The 16,722-nt window shown below is 35.9% G+C and overlaps 1 pseudogene; it reads right to left on the bottom strand.

Annotated features, from left to right (window-relative positions):
- Positions 1 to 14,054: 14,054 nt before the first annotated feature.
- Positions 14,055 to 14,952, bottom strand: LOC124993180 (olfactory receptor 5H2-like; annotated as a pseudogene).
- Positions 14,953 to 16,722: the final 1,770 nt, after the last annotated feature.

Here is a 16,722-nt window from a genome sequence, read left to right on the forward strand (position 1 = left end):
TCAGCCTCAGCAACTTAGCAAGGCCATAGAAACTTATAGAGACCTGTCTCTAAATAAAATTATAAAAGGGGGGCTGGGGATGTGACTCAGTGACCAAGCACCCCTGGGTTCAATCCCACTACCAAAAATAAAAACTGAAAAAGGATAAATAAATACAAAGGTCTTATTTTGGGAGAGAGGCTACATCTCTACTGCCTAAACTTCAATGTCTATGAATTTCCTGAAATATTTTTTAAATAAAGATTCTGTTCATTGGTTCTAGTACAGGACTCAGGAGTCATCAGTTCTAATACCATGAGTAGATGAATAAAGAAAATGTGATATATATATGATATATATGGATATATATGTATTTATATATGGATATATTTATATATGTTGATATATGTATGTGTTTATAAATGGATATGTTTATATCCATATATAATCTCTATATATGCATATGATATCTATACATTTGTATATGATATATATAGATATATATATACAATTAAATAAAAATCATAAAAAAGCATGATGTCCTGTCATTTGTGACAGTATGGATGGACCTGGAAACATTATGTGAAATTAAATAAGTTGGGCACAAAGACACTTATTAGTCTCACTCATAAGTGAAATCTAAAAAAGCTGATTGTAGAAATAGAGAACAGAATCACGTTGACCATAAACTGGGAAACACAGAGGGGAGGTAGGGGAGAAGTCAGTCAACAGGTACCATGTTGTTGCTTAACAGGGAAGACTAGGCTCTATATTCTATGGCACAGCAGGATGAATACAATTTATATCAATGCATTATGTATCTCAAAATAGAAGAGAAGGAACTCAAATCTACTACTCAGAGAGAGATGAAAAGTTTAAGGTGGCTGATATGCAAATAATGAGATACTCACTACTCAATGTATACATAAATCAAAACATTGCATTGTGCCTCACAAGTATATATAAATACCATGTATAATCAAAAAAATTTTAAAAAGCAACAATGATGTTCTCATGAGTCGTGACTGGCAAGGTAGGGTGAAAGCAACAGACTTATTTTAAGGTAGACTCATTAATAAATTACTACTTTCATAAAATTTCTAAAAAAAAGAATTAAGTAAAGAAAAATAACACTGTGAAAACTGCATTCCTGTGGTGTAAGCAGTATGATGTGCAGAGGAAGGTATAATCATGACCAAATCTTGATTTGAGTTTCCTTTAAATTTAAATTTAAAAAAGAGGTGCAGGGCAATGGGCAGGAGGACAAAGTGCGGGGCAGAGCCTCCATCATCACCCAGGGCATGTGTGTTTTGTTGTTTTGTTCTTGGCCGAACATGGTCATTGACTTCAATCTCCTGGGTCTAGTTCTTTAATTTTTTTAGACAAACATATTACTTACTTATCTACAAGTGGATCTCATATCACTTTATATAGTTTTGTGTTAAGTTTTTAACATTCTGATGTTGTCTGAAGATCACAAGATTTCTAGGCTCTATAAATCTAAAGAAAGATATTGTAGCAGCTTAATTGCCCAGGCAATGCTTTCCTTTTAGAATTCAGAATGCCAGGGAAAGATAGGGGAAGTGTCTCATCAAGGACAACTCCCAGATGAGTAGCCACTGTCAACAAATTCTTGGTACGCTTAGGGGATTTCCGTTTCCACTTCTTCCTCTTTCTGGCAAAATCACAAGTTGTATATACGAGGTAACTCTTGTGTGCAAAGCAAGAATAGAGAACATTTTCCTGAACCTTGGGAAATTCAGTCTTCAAAATGATTAAATGTGCAAAGGATTATGACTGTGTTCGTTCGGTTTTATTCACTGTGACCAAATACCTGATGAAAGCAGCTTAGAGACGAAAAATTTCAGTTTTGCTCATAATTTCAGAGGTTTATAGTTGGCCAATACTATTGCTTTGGGTTCAAGTTGAGGCAAAGTATCACGGTAGAAGGGCATGCTGTAGGAGCACAGCTCTGCTCATCAGGCAGGTTGCAGGGCAGGGATGTGGGGGCACAAGGAAAATGAACCCACTTGCCTACAGTTACCGCCCAGTTAGTAGGATTAAAACTAGGGCAGACTGATTAGATTAAAATTCTCACAATCCATTCATTTTACCTCCAAGCATTACTACATTAACACTGGAGGTTTTGGGTTACAGCTCTTATCCAAACAGTAACATTCTTCATATGACCCCCAAAAACTTATATCCATTTCACATTGAAACCCAATTGTGCAAACAAGTCCTATAACTCTGTGTACAGCTTTCAGGACACATGGAGTCAAGATGTCCTCTCCAAAGGACTTTGGCAGTCCCACCCCTTTAGCAGGTTGAAGTACACCTGGGTTCTCTTTTATCCTGGTCTACTAGAGTCAGAAGCATTTCTTAGCAGATAGTCCCCACTGCTGACATCTCTTAATCTCAGGGGTTTCCACTGCAGCTTCAGCTTCCTTCTCCAACTTCATGCATCATCCTTCAAGAGCAGCCATTCGTTGCTGCTACACTTTGCCTGTCTTCCTATTTTCCATTGAAATCTCAGTAAAAGCTTCAATCACCCCCTAACTTCAGCATCCCACATACCTACAGAACCAGCATCACATTGATGATGACAAGTCTGTTGCCAGTTCAAACAGCAGCTGAGGACCCTAGGATCACAGGTGCAGCCTATAGTTGACCACACTCTGTGCTCTTGCCCAAGGTAAGGCAGAACATTATGGCAAAAAGGGGAATGGTAAGGAGTACTACATTTCATGACAGACAGGAAAGCAGGGACAGAGGGGTTGCAGAGAAGATGAACTTCCAGGCTAAGGTTCAAGTGACCTACTCCTTCTGCCATGCCTCACTTGCACACAGTTACCATTTAATTAGTCTAGGATGAACTCCCTAATTTGGGGACAACATGTAAATTTGTTTTTTCAATGTTATTTGTATAACAATAAAGTATATTTTGACATATTTTACATATTTGGAGTATAACATTTTTATTTTAATTAGGATCCCATTCTTGTGATCATACATGATGTGGAGATTCACTGTGGTATATTCATGTATGTATGTAGGAAAAGTTATGTTGGGGTTGGGGGGAATCCAAGATGGCAGACTAAAGGGAGGCTGCGTTCCTTGTCACTCCATAATTCAGATTTCAAGCAGAGGAAAATCTGTTTCTCTGTCAGTCAGTCTTTGCTCTTCATGGATCCCCTGCTGTTTACACCATTTGGCCACCGTGATCGCCCAGTGTCTGCCAGCATATTGCCTACTTTTTGAGTGCAGATTGCTCACTAACTGTCAACTATCATTTACCATTTGAACATTTGCCTGCCTCTTGCCTGTCATCAACCTGTTTTTCATCTACCCATCACCCACTACCCAAGGTTCACCTGCCAATCATCCACAGGTAGCCTGCAGACCACCCACAGACCACCAACTGATCACCTGCTGCCCACTGTTGCCTGGAAGTTCAGTACCCAGGGTTTGTTTGCATGAGGCTGCTACCATTTTGGGACAACAACCAGGACCTGTAGGACTCCTGACCTGACTGACTGTGCCCCATTCCAGGACCCCTGACCTGATCAGTTGCGCCCTACTCGAACTCACCACCTGCACCCTATGCTGCACCGCCCCATTTGCCAACATGTTTGGAGCCAGTGCAGTCATCTTGAATTATCCTGAAAGCAGAAGCTCCCATCTTTAGGTTGGGCAAATCCCATCCTAAGATGCTTGCTGGAGACTGGAAGCTCATTGTCAGGTACCTCATAGCATCAGGTTACCTAAAGACTGGGAGTTTTGAACAGCATATGACTGTGAATGTGTAGTTTTTTTTTTTCCTTTTTTTCCATTTTGAAAATTTTTAAGTTTTTATTCCTTATTTTCTTGTTCTATTTCCTGTTTTTACCTGTTTCCTCAGTCTCTTTCCTCACCTTTTCCTCATGCTAACAACCAACTTCTGTTGATTCCACTTTCACTCTTCCTACAATCTAGTACTTTATACACATCTTTTCTTATCCCATTAACTGTTACAATCCCATGCCCCTCCCATCCTCTTGGTCCACCATTAGAAACTGTAAACTTCATTGCAAATCTATTGGTTATACTGGAGATAATAATTGAAACTCATCATGTTATTACAACAATACTGTTAACATATTCATAAGGGCTATTTGGTTGAGGGCTGCATGTTGTCTGTACATAGGTTGTTAATATGATCTCCCTTTAAAGAAGAGGTTTTGGAAACCTGAAGGATCACTATAAGGCTATATGGGTGAAACTGCAATACCCCAATCTGAACTGTTAGAGGGAAGATACATGAACAACATGAAAAAAACAAGGGAAAAAAGTGTTCCAAACAAAACCAAGATTCCATATTAGTAAAATCTAATGACAGCACAGTAGAAGAATGTCAGAGAAGGAGTTCAGAATATACATGAATAAAATGACTCATGAATCAAAGGATGAGAAAAGTGAGCAAATGCAGGCAATATATTTTCTCTCCATAAACAGTTAAAAGAGCAACTGCAGGAAGCAAAGGATCATTTTAACAAAGAGATAGAGATTCTGAAAAAAAAAAAAATCCAAACAAATCCTTGAATGAAGGGAAACAATAAACCAAATAAAAACTCAATGGAAAGCATCACCAACAGACTAGATAACTTGGAAGACAGAACCTCAGACAATGAGACAAAATATTTAATCTTGAAAATAAAGATTGACCAACAGAAGATGGTAAGAAATCATGAATGGAACCTCCAAGACTATAGGATATCATGAAAAGACCAAATTTAAGAATTATCAGGATTGAGGAAGGCAACAGAGATAAAAACCAAAGAAATGAACAACTATTCAATGAAATAATATCAGAAAATTTCCCAAACCTGAAAAATAAAATGGAAAAACAACAACAGGAGGCTTACAGAACACCACACATACAAAATTACAACAGATCCACATGAAGGCATATTATGATGAGAATGCCTAACATCCCAAAATAAAGATAGAATTTTAAAGACTGTGAGAGAACAACATAAGATTACATACAGGGGGAAAACAATATGGATATCAGCAAACTTCTCAGTCCAGACCCTATAAGCCAGAAGGGCCTGGAACAAAATACTTCAAGCTCTAAAAGAATATAATTGCCAACCGAGAATCTTATACCCAGCAAAACTAACCTTCAGATTTGATGACAAAATAAAATGCTTCCATGATAAACAAAAATTAAAAGAATTTAAAAGTAGAAAGCCTGTACTACAAGAACATTCTCAGCAAATATTCCATGAGAAGGAGAAATGAAAAAAAACTATACAAGTCAGCAAAGGGAGGAACTACCCTAATGAAAAAATCAATCAAAGGAGAAACCAAGACAAGTTAAAACCAAAAATAAGCCAAAATTGACTGGATCCAAATCATTACTGAATAATAATCTGAATGTTAATGACTAAACTCACCAATCAAAAGACAGATGGCAGATTGGAATAAAAGAAAGACCCAACAATATGCTGCCTTCAAGAGAATCATCTCATTGAAAAGACTAAAGGGGAAAGGATGGAAAAAACATACCACACACATGGACTCAGTAAAAAAGCGGGATTTCCATTCTTATATCAGATAAAGTGGACTTCAAGTCAAAGTTCATCAGAAGGGATAAAGAAGGACAATTTCATACTGCTTAAAGGAACCATAAATCAGGGAGACATAACAATCATAAAGATTTATGCCCCAAACAATGGCACCTTCATGTACATCAACAAAATCCTTCTCAATTCCAGGAACCTAATAGAACTCAACACAGTAATTCTAGCTGACTTAACACAGCACTGTCATCACTGCATAATCTTCCAAACAAAAACTAACAAAGAAACCATAGAACTCAATAACATAATCAATTACTTAGACTAAACAGACATATGTAGATATTCCATCCATCAACGAGCAAATACACTTTCTTCTCAGCAGCATAGGGATCCTTCTCAAAAACAGATCATATATAATTCCACGAAGCAGCCCTTAGTAAATACAAAAGACTAGAATACTACCATTGTATTCTATCTGATCATAATGGAATGAAATTAGAAATTCATGATAAAAATAAAAAACAGAAAACTACTCCAACCTGGAGACTAAATAATATGCTATTGAATGAAGCATGGATACAGAAAACATCAGGGAAGAGACAAAAAAAAATGCTTTCATGTAAAATGAGAACAATGATAAACATATAAAACTCTGAGACACTATGAAAGCACTACTAAGTGGAAAATTCATTGCATGGAGTATATTCAAGAAAATAATAGAAAGTCTACAACTAAATGAAATAGCAGTATATCTCAAAGTCCTACAAAAAGAACAGAACAACACCAAAGTAGTAGAAGACAGGAAATAATTAAAATCAGACTGAAGGTCAATGAAATTGGAACAAAGAACAATTCAAAAAACTTGACAAAAGTTGGTCTTTGACAAATAAACAAAATTGATAAAACTTTAGACACACTAACAAGAGGGAGAGAAGAAAACTCAAATTACTGAAATTTGTGTTGAAAAAGGAAATATCACAACAGACACCATTGAAATACATAATTAAAAATTACATTGAAAATCTGTGCGCCAACAAATAAAAAATCTCAAAGACATTGGCAAATTTCTAGAGACATATGATCCTCCCCAAACTGAATCAGGAGATATACACATTTAACACAACGATTTCAGCAATGAAATATAGAAGCCATCAAAAGCCTACCACCAGGAAAGTCTGGAACCAGACAGATTCCCGGCTGAGGTTCTACAAGACCTTCAAAGAAGAACTAATACTAATACTTCTCATAGTATTCCATGAAACAGAAAAGAAGGGAACCCTTCCAAACTCATTTTATGAGACTAGTGGCACTCTGATACCAAACCAGACAAAGACCATTGAGGAAAGAAAACTTAGGCCAATATCTCTAATGAACATAGATGCAAAAATCCTTAACAAAATTCTGACAAATTGCGTACAAAAACATCTTAAGAATATAGTACACCAGGATCAAGTTGGGTTCATCCTGGGAATGCAAGATTGGTTCAATATCTGGAAATCAATAAATGTGGTTCATCCATCAACGACTTAGGTTAAGAAAAATATGATTATTTCAATAGATGCAGAAAAAGTGGCAATAATACAACACCACTTCATGCTCAAAACACTAGAAAAATAGGGATAGTAGGAACATACCTCAACATTCTAAAGACTATCTATGCTAAGTCCATGGCCAACATCATTCTAATGGAGAAAACTGAAAGCATTCCTTCTAAAACCTGGAACAAGATAGGGATGCCATCTTTCACCAGTTGCTATTCAACATTGTGCTTAAAAATACTAGCCAGAGTAATCAAACAGACCAAAGAAATTAAAGGGAAATGAATAGGAAAAGAACTCACAAGCTCTCCCTATTTGTCAATGACATGATCTACATTAGGAGGATCCAGAAAACTCCACTAGAAAATTTATATAACTAAGAAATGAATTCAGCAAAAATAGCAGGATATAAAACCAACACACATAAATTTAATGCATTTCTATTCAGAAGTGATGAATCCTCTGAAAGAGAATTAGGAAAACTACTCCATTTTACAATAGCCTAAAAACATAATAAAATATTTGGGAATCAACCTAACAAAAGAGGTGAAAGACCTCTACAATGAAAACTACAGAACACTAAAGAAAGAAATTGAAGAAAACCTTAGAAGATGTAAAGATCTCCTGGTTCTTGGATAGGCAAAATCAATATTATCAAAATGGCCATACTTCTAAAGGTGCTATACAGATTTAACACAATTTCAATTAAAATCCCAATGACATTCCTTATAGACAAAGAGAAAGCAATCATGGAATTCATCTGGAAGAACAAAAGAACCCAGAAAAGCCAAAGGCAACCCTGGGCAAGAAGAGTGATGCAGGAGGTAGCACAATACCAGACCTTAAACTCTACTATAGAGCAATAGTAATGATAAAGGCATCGTATTGGCACCAAAATAGACAGGGTAGGCCAATGGTATGAATAGAAGACACAGAGACAACCCCACATAAGTACATTATCTCATACTAGACAAAGGTGCCAAAAACACACAATGGAGAAAAGATAACCTCATCAACAAATGATGCTAGGAAAACTGAAATCCATATGCAGTAAAATGAAATTAAAACCACTATCTCTCACCCTGTACAAAACTCAACTCAAAGTAAATCAAGGATCTAGGAATTAGACCTGAGACCCTTCACCAAATAGACGAGAAAGTTAGGCCCAAATCTTCATCATGTTGGTTAGGACCAGACTTCCTTAACAAGAACCTCCAGAGCACAGGAAATAAAGTAAGACTCAATAAATGGTATGGATTCAAACTAAAAAGTTTTTTCTCAGAAAGGAAACAAACAATAATGTGAAAAGAGAGCATACAGAATGGGAAAGTATTTATTCCATACACAATTCAGACAGCACTAATCTCCAAAATTTATAAAGAACTTAAAAAATTTACAATAAAAATAAGAGAATCCAATCAATAATGGGCTAAGGAACTGGGCAGACACTTTACAGAAAAAGATATACAGGTGATCAACAAATATATGAAAAGTGCTCATCATCTCTATAATAAAGAAAACAATAAAACCACCCTAAGACTTCATCTAACTCCTATTAGAATGGCTGTTATCAAGAACACAAGCAGGCAATAAGTGGTTGGTGTGGATGTGGGGAAAAAGGGCACACTCATACATAGCCGGTGGAGTTGTAAATTGGTGCAGTCACTCTGGAAAGGAGTATGGAGATTCCTCAGAAAACCTGGAATGGACCCACCATTTGACCCAGCTATCCCACTCCTCAGTTTATACCCAAAGGACCTAGAATCAGCATACTATGGTGATGCAGCCACATCAATGTTCTAGCTGCTCCATTCACAATAGCCAGATTGTGGAACCAACCGAGATGCTCTTCAATTGATGATTGGATAAAGAAACTATGGTATATATACACAAGGGAATATTACTCAGCCGTAACGAAGATAAAATTATGGCATTTGCATAATTGGTAAATGAAGGAATTGCAGAATATCATGCTAGGTGAAATTAGCCAATCCCCAAATAATAAAGGATGATAAGTGGATGATGATACATAATGAGTGGGGGTGGCAGGGGGACACGAGAAGAATGGAGTAACTTTGGATTGTGTAGAGGGAAATGGGGCCAGAAGGGTTGGGGAAAGTAAAGATAGTGGAGTGAGACAGACATTATTACCCTATGTACATGTATGATTACATGAATTGTGGTGAGTCTACATTGTGTACAACCATAGAAATGAAAAGTGTTGTCCCCATTTGTTACATGAAGCAAAATGCAGTCTGTAAAAATAAATAAATAAATGAATTTTATTAAAAAAGAAAGTTATTGAGATTATTCCACGGTCTTCCCTATTCCAGTCACCCCTCCCTTCCCTTCATTCCCCTTTGTATAATCCACTGAACTTCTAGCTTCTCATTCCACACCTCCTTGTTGTATGTCAGCATCCACATATCAGAGACATATTTATAGTAGGAATTGGCTTATTTCAGTTAGCATAATAATCTCCAGATCCATCCATTTACTGCAAAAGTCATAAAGTCATTCGTTTTGTGGCTGAATAATATTCCATTGTGTATATATATACCCACTTTCTTTATTCATTTATCTTTTAAAGGGCACCTAGGTTTGTTCCATAGCTTTGCTATTGTTCCTGGTGCTGCTATAAACATTGACGGCTGCATCACTGTCAATAAGTCTCCTAAAGAGCAAGAAGTAAAATCAATAATCAATAAATGGGGCAGTGCCAAACTAAAAACTACTTCAGTAAAGGAAACAATCAAGAGCATAAAGAGAGAGCCTATAGAATGTGAGAAAATCTTTGCCACCTGTACCCCAGATAAAGCATTAATCACCAGGATATACAAAGAAGTAAAAAAAATCAGCACCAAAACAAACAAATAATCCAAATAATCCAATGAATAAATGGGCAAATAAATTGAACAGGCACTTCACAGAAAAAATACAAAGTCAACAAATACATGAAAAAAATGTTCAACATCTCTAGCAATTAGAGAAATGCAAATTAAAACTACACTGAGATTTCATCTCACCCAGTCAGAATGCCAAGAATACAAGCAACGATAAATGTTGGTAAGAATGTAGAGAAAAGTGTACACTCATGCATTGCTTGCAGGACCGCAAATTGGTGCAACCACTCTGGAAAGCAGTATAGAGATTCCCCAAAAAAACTAGGAATGGAACCACCATTTGACCTGGGAGTACCTCTCCTCGGTATATATCCAAAGGAGTTAAAATCAGCATACTACAGATCAATGATTTTCTAAGCATTGTCCCAGATCAACATCTTTAACATTGCTTGATCAGAACCTAAAGTGATAAAACGAATTCTGTTTTCACAAGTTCTCTGAATGATTCTGATTCTCACTGAACTTTGAGAACCTAAAAGCCAATAAGGAAAAGCTAAGAAAGTCTACCTTGAGGGTTTTTGACACATTCCTAAACACATATTGAATATTCTGTCATGGTTAACTCTCAAACCAGAATGAAAAAGTAGTGTTCTGTTTCTGTTTATTGTGGGGAACCATCCATGTTTAGCAGAATCAGGCTTGGCTGAGCCACGGGATACAGAGTTCTGATACAGTCTTGAAAACTGTTTCAGATAGCCTGGGAGTAAGTGGCCCTGTACCGAGGTGGCTCACCCTCTGAGGATATGTCATTCCCTAAGCAAATGGCTTCTCTACCTCCACCCCATCCTGTTTCCTCACAGAAGAACTGTTCCCTCCCAGTCTTGGTCCCCTTTACCTATGCAACTATAAATAAAGGGAAGGTTGTCTTCTCCATCTTGTTGGAGGACAGATCTGGTATGGCCCAATACTCCTTTCCATTTGAAAAGACTATTGGCTCTTGTGTTTATTGACTAGTTAAGTTTATTACTAATCAATTGATCACCAGTACCATCGTCCTCAGACAGAAACTCTTCCCCTCATCCACACAGAAAGTGGAAAATCCCCCACAGTTTATTTTTACCTAAATCCAAATCATGTTGTTTCTTTGAGTACAGTCTAGGATTATTTTGTTAGCAATTCCCTGAAAAGTAGAGTTCATAAAATTTTGAAAAAAAATATATATGCATATAACATAAAGTGAACAGACCATGAATTCTTTTAAACTCCAGGTTAAGAAATTAATATGCCTTCATAATATAGAGAATTTCTATTGTGTTATGTTTTTCCCATGTGGTAGCTAAATCTAACATGAGCAGTTTTTTAGACAATCTGGTGAACTTCTCTACATGATATCATCCTTCAATGACAAATTATCCTTTATACACATCTTTTATATTTCCACATGTATTAAAGAATATTTAGTGGAGAAGAAACCTATAATATGGCAAAAGAAATAGATTCCAGTTGCTTATATTATCAATCTATTCTTTGGGTCATAACAATAAAAAACAAATATCCAAAAAATTAAGAAATCATTAGTTCAATAGGAATATTATGCAGCAAGAGAATAAATGAACTATAGATATAAGCAAAGGTGTGGGGTTTCTGTAAAGAAAAAATAAGAGATTGTAATTTATTTACTCTGCTTCTGAAACTTCATGAGACATCCATCGGGAAACAAAAGAGGGCTGATGACATGATGTAATTTGTGACATAGACCTCCAGAATAATATAATAATGGTATTTGTTTAAAATCATTTCATGTGCAGAATGTGGTGGTGCACCCCAGTGGTTTGAGCAGCAGGAGGATCACAAGTTGACAGACAGCCTCAGCAACTAAAAAGGCCCTAAGCAACTTGGAAAGATCCTGTATCTATAATAAAATGTAAAAAGGGTGGGGATGTGACTTGGTGTTAAGAACCCCTGGGTTCAATCCCTAGTATCAAAAATAATAAATAAATAAATAACAAACAAACAAACCTCATGTTTTGTATCCTTTAATCCTTAAGATTGAATCTGTTCCCCATGGTATTTCATCATACTCTATTCAAGGAGCTAGTTTTAGTGAGCAGAATATCTGTTCACATGCATGATGCTTTTGATTGCCAATAAAAAACTCAAGGTCTGTTGATATACAACAGCCACTTCACATCAGGTAAATTTCTCCAGGCTCATGTTATGATTTTTAAAAATGATGCACTTTTTTGAATTCTATGTTATTTGTGTTTCCAGATACATGACACTTCACACACAAAAAAAATTTAGGGTTTTGTGTGTAAACCAGTACTAAAACAGATAAAAATGAGTAGTAGACTTTAAACTGTAACCTGTAAAACTTTACTGGTTGTAAATTAAGCATTATGTAGGGCCCACTGTGGCCTAAGGAGAATTTAAATGCTTCAAATATATTAGTTTTCCTATCCTCTTTGAAGTTATCTGGAAGCACTATATGAAAGGAGTCTCATTTTAATTATATCTTGAAGAAAGTATGCCATTTCATTTGTAAATTAAGATAGTGACAATTGGGGGTGGACGGGTAAAAGAGGGCATTCTTTGTGGCCAGAACTTTATGATTGAAAGCATGTACCTGAGAGAGTAAGACAGGTCCAAAAGCATCTCAATAACTCATTTTGAACATAACATGAGTTCCATTTGGAGAATTGTAAAGGAAGAGACTTAAAAGTTAAACCAGGTTTTATTAGAAAAGATCTCAAATCATGACAAGACAAGCAAATGCAAGATGAGAAATACACACAGCGTACAGGCTATACATCCACATAAACATAAACATAGGTATATACACAGATCCAGATACATATACCATGTATGCATATAATCTGGTAGTAATGATAATAAATTAAAGTTAACACAGAGATATGATGCAATCAGAGTTTCCTTTACAAAGAATCATCCAGCAACAATGTTTGGCCAGCAGGATGGAGGAGATACATAACTAGAGTTTTGCAAGCACACTGGTAAGCAGTGTTTTAGCGTAAGGGAACTCAGTAATATCAATAGAAATGTGTAGGAGTTTCAGTGCTGAGGGGAAAGGTAGGGGTGGCTCATTATGCACAAACTATGGTGTGTGTGGGAAGTCAATGATCAAGGATTTTTCAGGTATAAAACACAAATGCTAGTTCGTTTTCACATCTTTCCCAGAAATCCACCAGGAAATCTGACAGATCATGTTTTTATTATTTCATCTTTGGAAATATATACTGAAAGCTCCTCTTTTTCCACTATATTTCAATAATCTTGGATATTACTACTTTATCTTCATAGCTGCATTTTTTAAAATTCTAGGATAATTGAAACTTTCCCTTCCTATTTTCCACTGATTTCTTCTCTTCATATTCTTCTTAATCTAATTCTTCAATCTAATCTTGTTTTCTGAATTAGTGAGGCTTTTTAGATTGTCAAACAACACAGGAACACAGCTAGAAATGACCGCAGAATGCATCACAGATGAGAGGTAACTGGCCTCTTCCCCCAACTCAGGCAAATACACCAAGCCATGCCTCTGCTGTCACAATTTTGTCATTCCATTTCCCATTTTTGTTTATTTTTTCTGTATTGTGTGTAAGTTAAGTTGCTCCAAGAATGGAATTCACTATTTACCAAAATAATTGACTGAAAGAATATTTGATAGACACCCATATTCCAGTGATTTGTTCACTGAAATACTAACCTGTCTTCTCCACAGAGTTAAATGTGATATGTCTCCAAGTGACTCACTGCATCAGTATCAAAGACATTGTATTAAATTCTTTTCATGGGAATTACACTATTTTAACAGTTATTGCATTTGAAGCCACAGTGGAAAAATAATCAAATGTATAAAGTGTTCTCATCTGTAATTATCTTAGTAAGCTATAACATTTGATAAAAATTCCTTACATGTTTTTAAAAACATAAGCAAAAGTTTTATGGAGTTTAATAGATACTTATACTTTATTAAAAGGCTAACTTAATTATAATTGCAAAAATGTTTGAACACTTACCAAAACACAGTCACATTAAACTTGTACTATTTTGCCACTGTTCAACAAAAACAGTAATATGAGATCTAAACTTTCCTTTTTAAATTTTTGTCAAGAATCTATGACTTGCTTATTCCTCAGACTATAGATTATTGGATTTAACACAGGAATTATGATAGTATAAAATAGAGAGTCCATCATATCTCGATCCTCTACTTGCGGAGAGGCAGGATGCACATACATGAAGAGAAGAGGGCCATAGTACAAAGACACTGATAAGAGATGGGCTCCACAGGTGGAGAAAGCCTTTCTTATGCCTTTGACAGATTTCTTTTTTAAGATTTAAGTAAAGAGAACAAGTGTATAAGAACCAGAACAATCACAATGGAATACTGAATTGAACCAGACAAAAAAACCATTAGAAATTAATAGAAGGGTCAGTGCAGGAAATCTTGAACAATGATATAATATCACAATAAAGTGATGTATTATGTTGAATTACAGAAGGTTAACCTGAATAAAATCCTTCGTGAATGAATGCATGAAGAAGCCCACCTACAAATGACAAGACTAACAGACTTATGCATAGTCTGTTGGTCATTATTACTGGATAGAGTAAAGGTTTGCATATGGCTGCATAGCGATCATAAGCCATTGCTGCCAGGAGAAAACATTCTGTGGTTGCACTGATATTAAAGAAAAAAAATTGCACCATGCATTCAGACAGAGAGATTAATTTACTCTTAGCTAAGAAGTTGAACAGCATCTTTGGAATCACTGTGGATGAGATAGATGCATCCACAAAGGCTAAACTCCCAAGAAATAAGTACATGGGAATGTGAAGCTTGGGGTCCTTCCAGATGAGAGTAATCAACCCAAGGTTCCCCACAAGGGTGATGAGGAATATCACCAGAAACAGCAGGAACAGGGGGAGTTTCCAACGTGGTTGGTGTGTAAGTCCTGTGAGAATAAACTCCGTCAGCAAAGTGGCATTGTCCTTTTCCATATTCTCATTGTCTGACCCCTAAAATGAATTGTAGTAAGTATGAGAGAACGTTCACAAAAATTTAGAATGTGAAAATTGGAGCAGTAGAATTAAACCCATACACTTATCAGAATGCCCTCTTAATTTTATTTAACATTAACATTATGGAAATTATGTCAGAGATTGAAGAGCTACAATAAATTCAATTACTTCTAATGAAAAAGGGAAGAAATTAACAGATTCAAAGAACAAGAGGTCTTATAAGAAATGTTAAATTTGTGGAGACACTGTTGATATGATAAAAAAAAAAAAAAAAAAAAAAAAACTCCTATGTTTGGGTCACAGATGCAAGGTCCAGGGAAAAGATAATTGAAGGACCTGATTATAAAGTGAATTGAATGCAACAGGATATTATTCAACTGGGATAAACCAAAAATATTTTAGGCACTGAAAACTTAAAATAGGAAATAGCATTAGAAAATATGTTTAAATTAATCTTTTAAATAATTGTGTGATGGTTGAGATGATGAGTTCCTGGGAGGACAAACTGGCATAAGTTTTGCAACCCCAAACATCTATCAGAACTGTCTGGGACATTTGTACAAAATACAGATTGTGAGATATTATTAGATGATTTAATTAAGTAGTTTAAACCTGAGATCAATTCATTTGCATTTTTTAAAACAATTCCCAGGTGATTTAAATGCATCTGATGTGATCAGACCATGATATGATATTGAGAGTGATGAGCACAAAAAGATTGATTAAAAGAATTCATAATATAGAGTCACTTGTATGCAGTGGCATAGCACCTGTGAATGGAATGTTCATTGAAGGAAAGAGAAATCATTTGGTGAGATGTGTCAATGCTCATTAAAAATTGAGATTGAGAACTTTGATGCACGAGCTAAGTTATGAAAACTTCATCCTCTGAACATGCAGGTGACATGTACTCAGTAGGATGGAATCTATCAGTGCTTAATAGCAATAATGATATTGAAATCATTGGACTAATTGGAAGGCAGTGTTATGAATGGCCTATCCATTCATGTATACACAAAGAAAAGAGAATAAAAACAAGGAAAAATCTCAAGGGATTTATATTATTATATATTATATTATTATAAAAGGGAATGGAATTCAGTTACTACAGGGTCCATATTCAATACCTTTTCTACTTGGTGTCAGTCTGAGGCAATCAACCACTATAGAAACCAAGAAACTAGAAAGTCATCTTTCCATCCACCTTGCACGTACAACCAAAGAGCTTGGTCTACATTCATCCAATTAAATCCACCTTACCTGGGTTTGTCTTGTAATATGAACAGAATTAGACAAAGTTTCAAATACTAAAGTAGTTTTAGTGGCATAGGTAGCCAAGGTAGTAATATTAAGTCTCCAGCAAGAGTATCCTGCATTTACTACCATGGAAGCAACAGCATGAGCCACTGTATTAGAAGTTCAGCAGCAGTTCTGGCCCTCATTGAACTGGTGTGCTGGTACATATAATTTTGGCTATTGGTTGATTGCATTGCCTCTTCTGTTCCTGCCCATTTTTCCATCTAATTACTCCAATCTCCCTATTTCTATGATAGCATCAGTTCCCATTCAATAAAATCATTTCCTGTTGCCAATCAAATTTCCAGGCTGGCTTCACTGTGAGGCCTAGGAGAGACAAGAAAAGGATACTCAGCAGAGTACAACTGAACATCGAAAGCTGTAATCTTAAAGAGAGAAAAATACTAGGGATGACAGAGTGGTGTACAGAGTCAAATGTCAAATTAAATAGGACAG

The sequence above is a fragment of the Sciurus carolinensis genome, chromosome 9 (assembly GCF_902686445.1).
Source record: "Sciurus carolinensis chromosome 9, mSciCar1.2, whole genome shotgun sequence".
In the NCBI taxonomy this organism is placed as follows: Eukaryota; Metazoa; Chordata; class Mammalia; order Rodentia; family Sciuridae; genus Sciurus; species Sciurus carolinensis.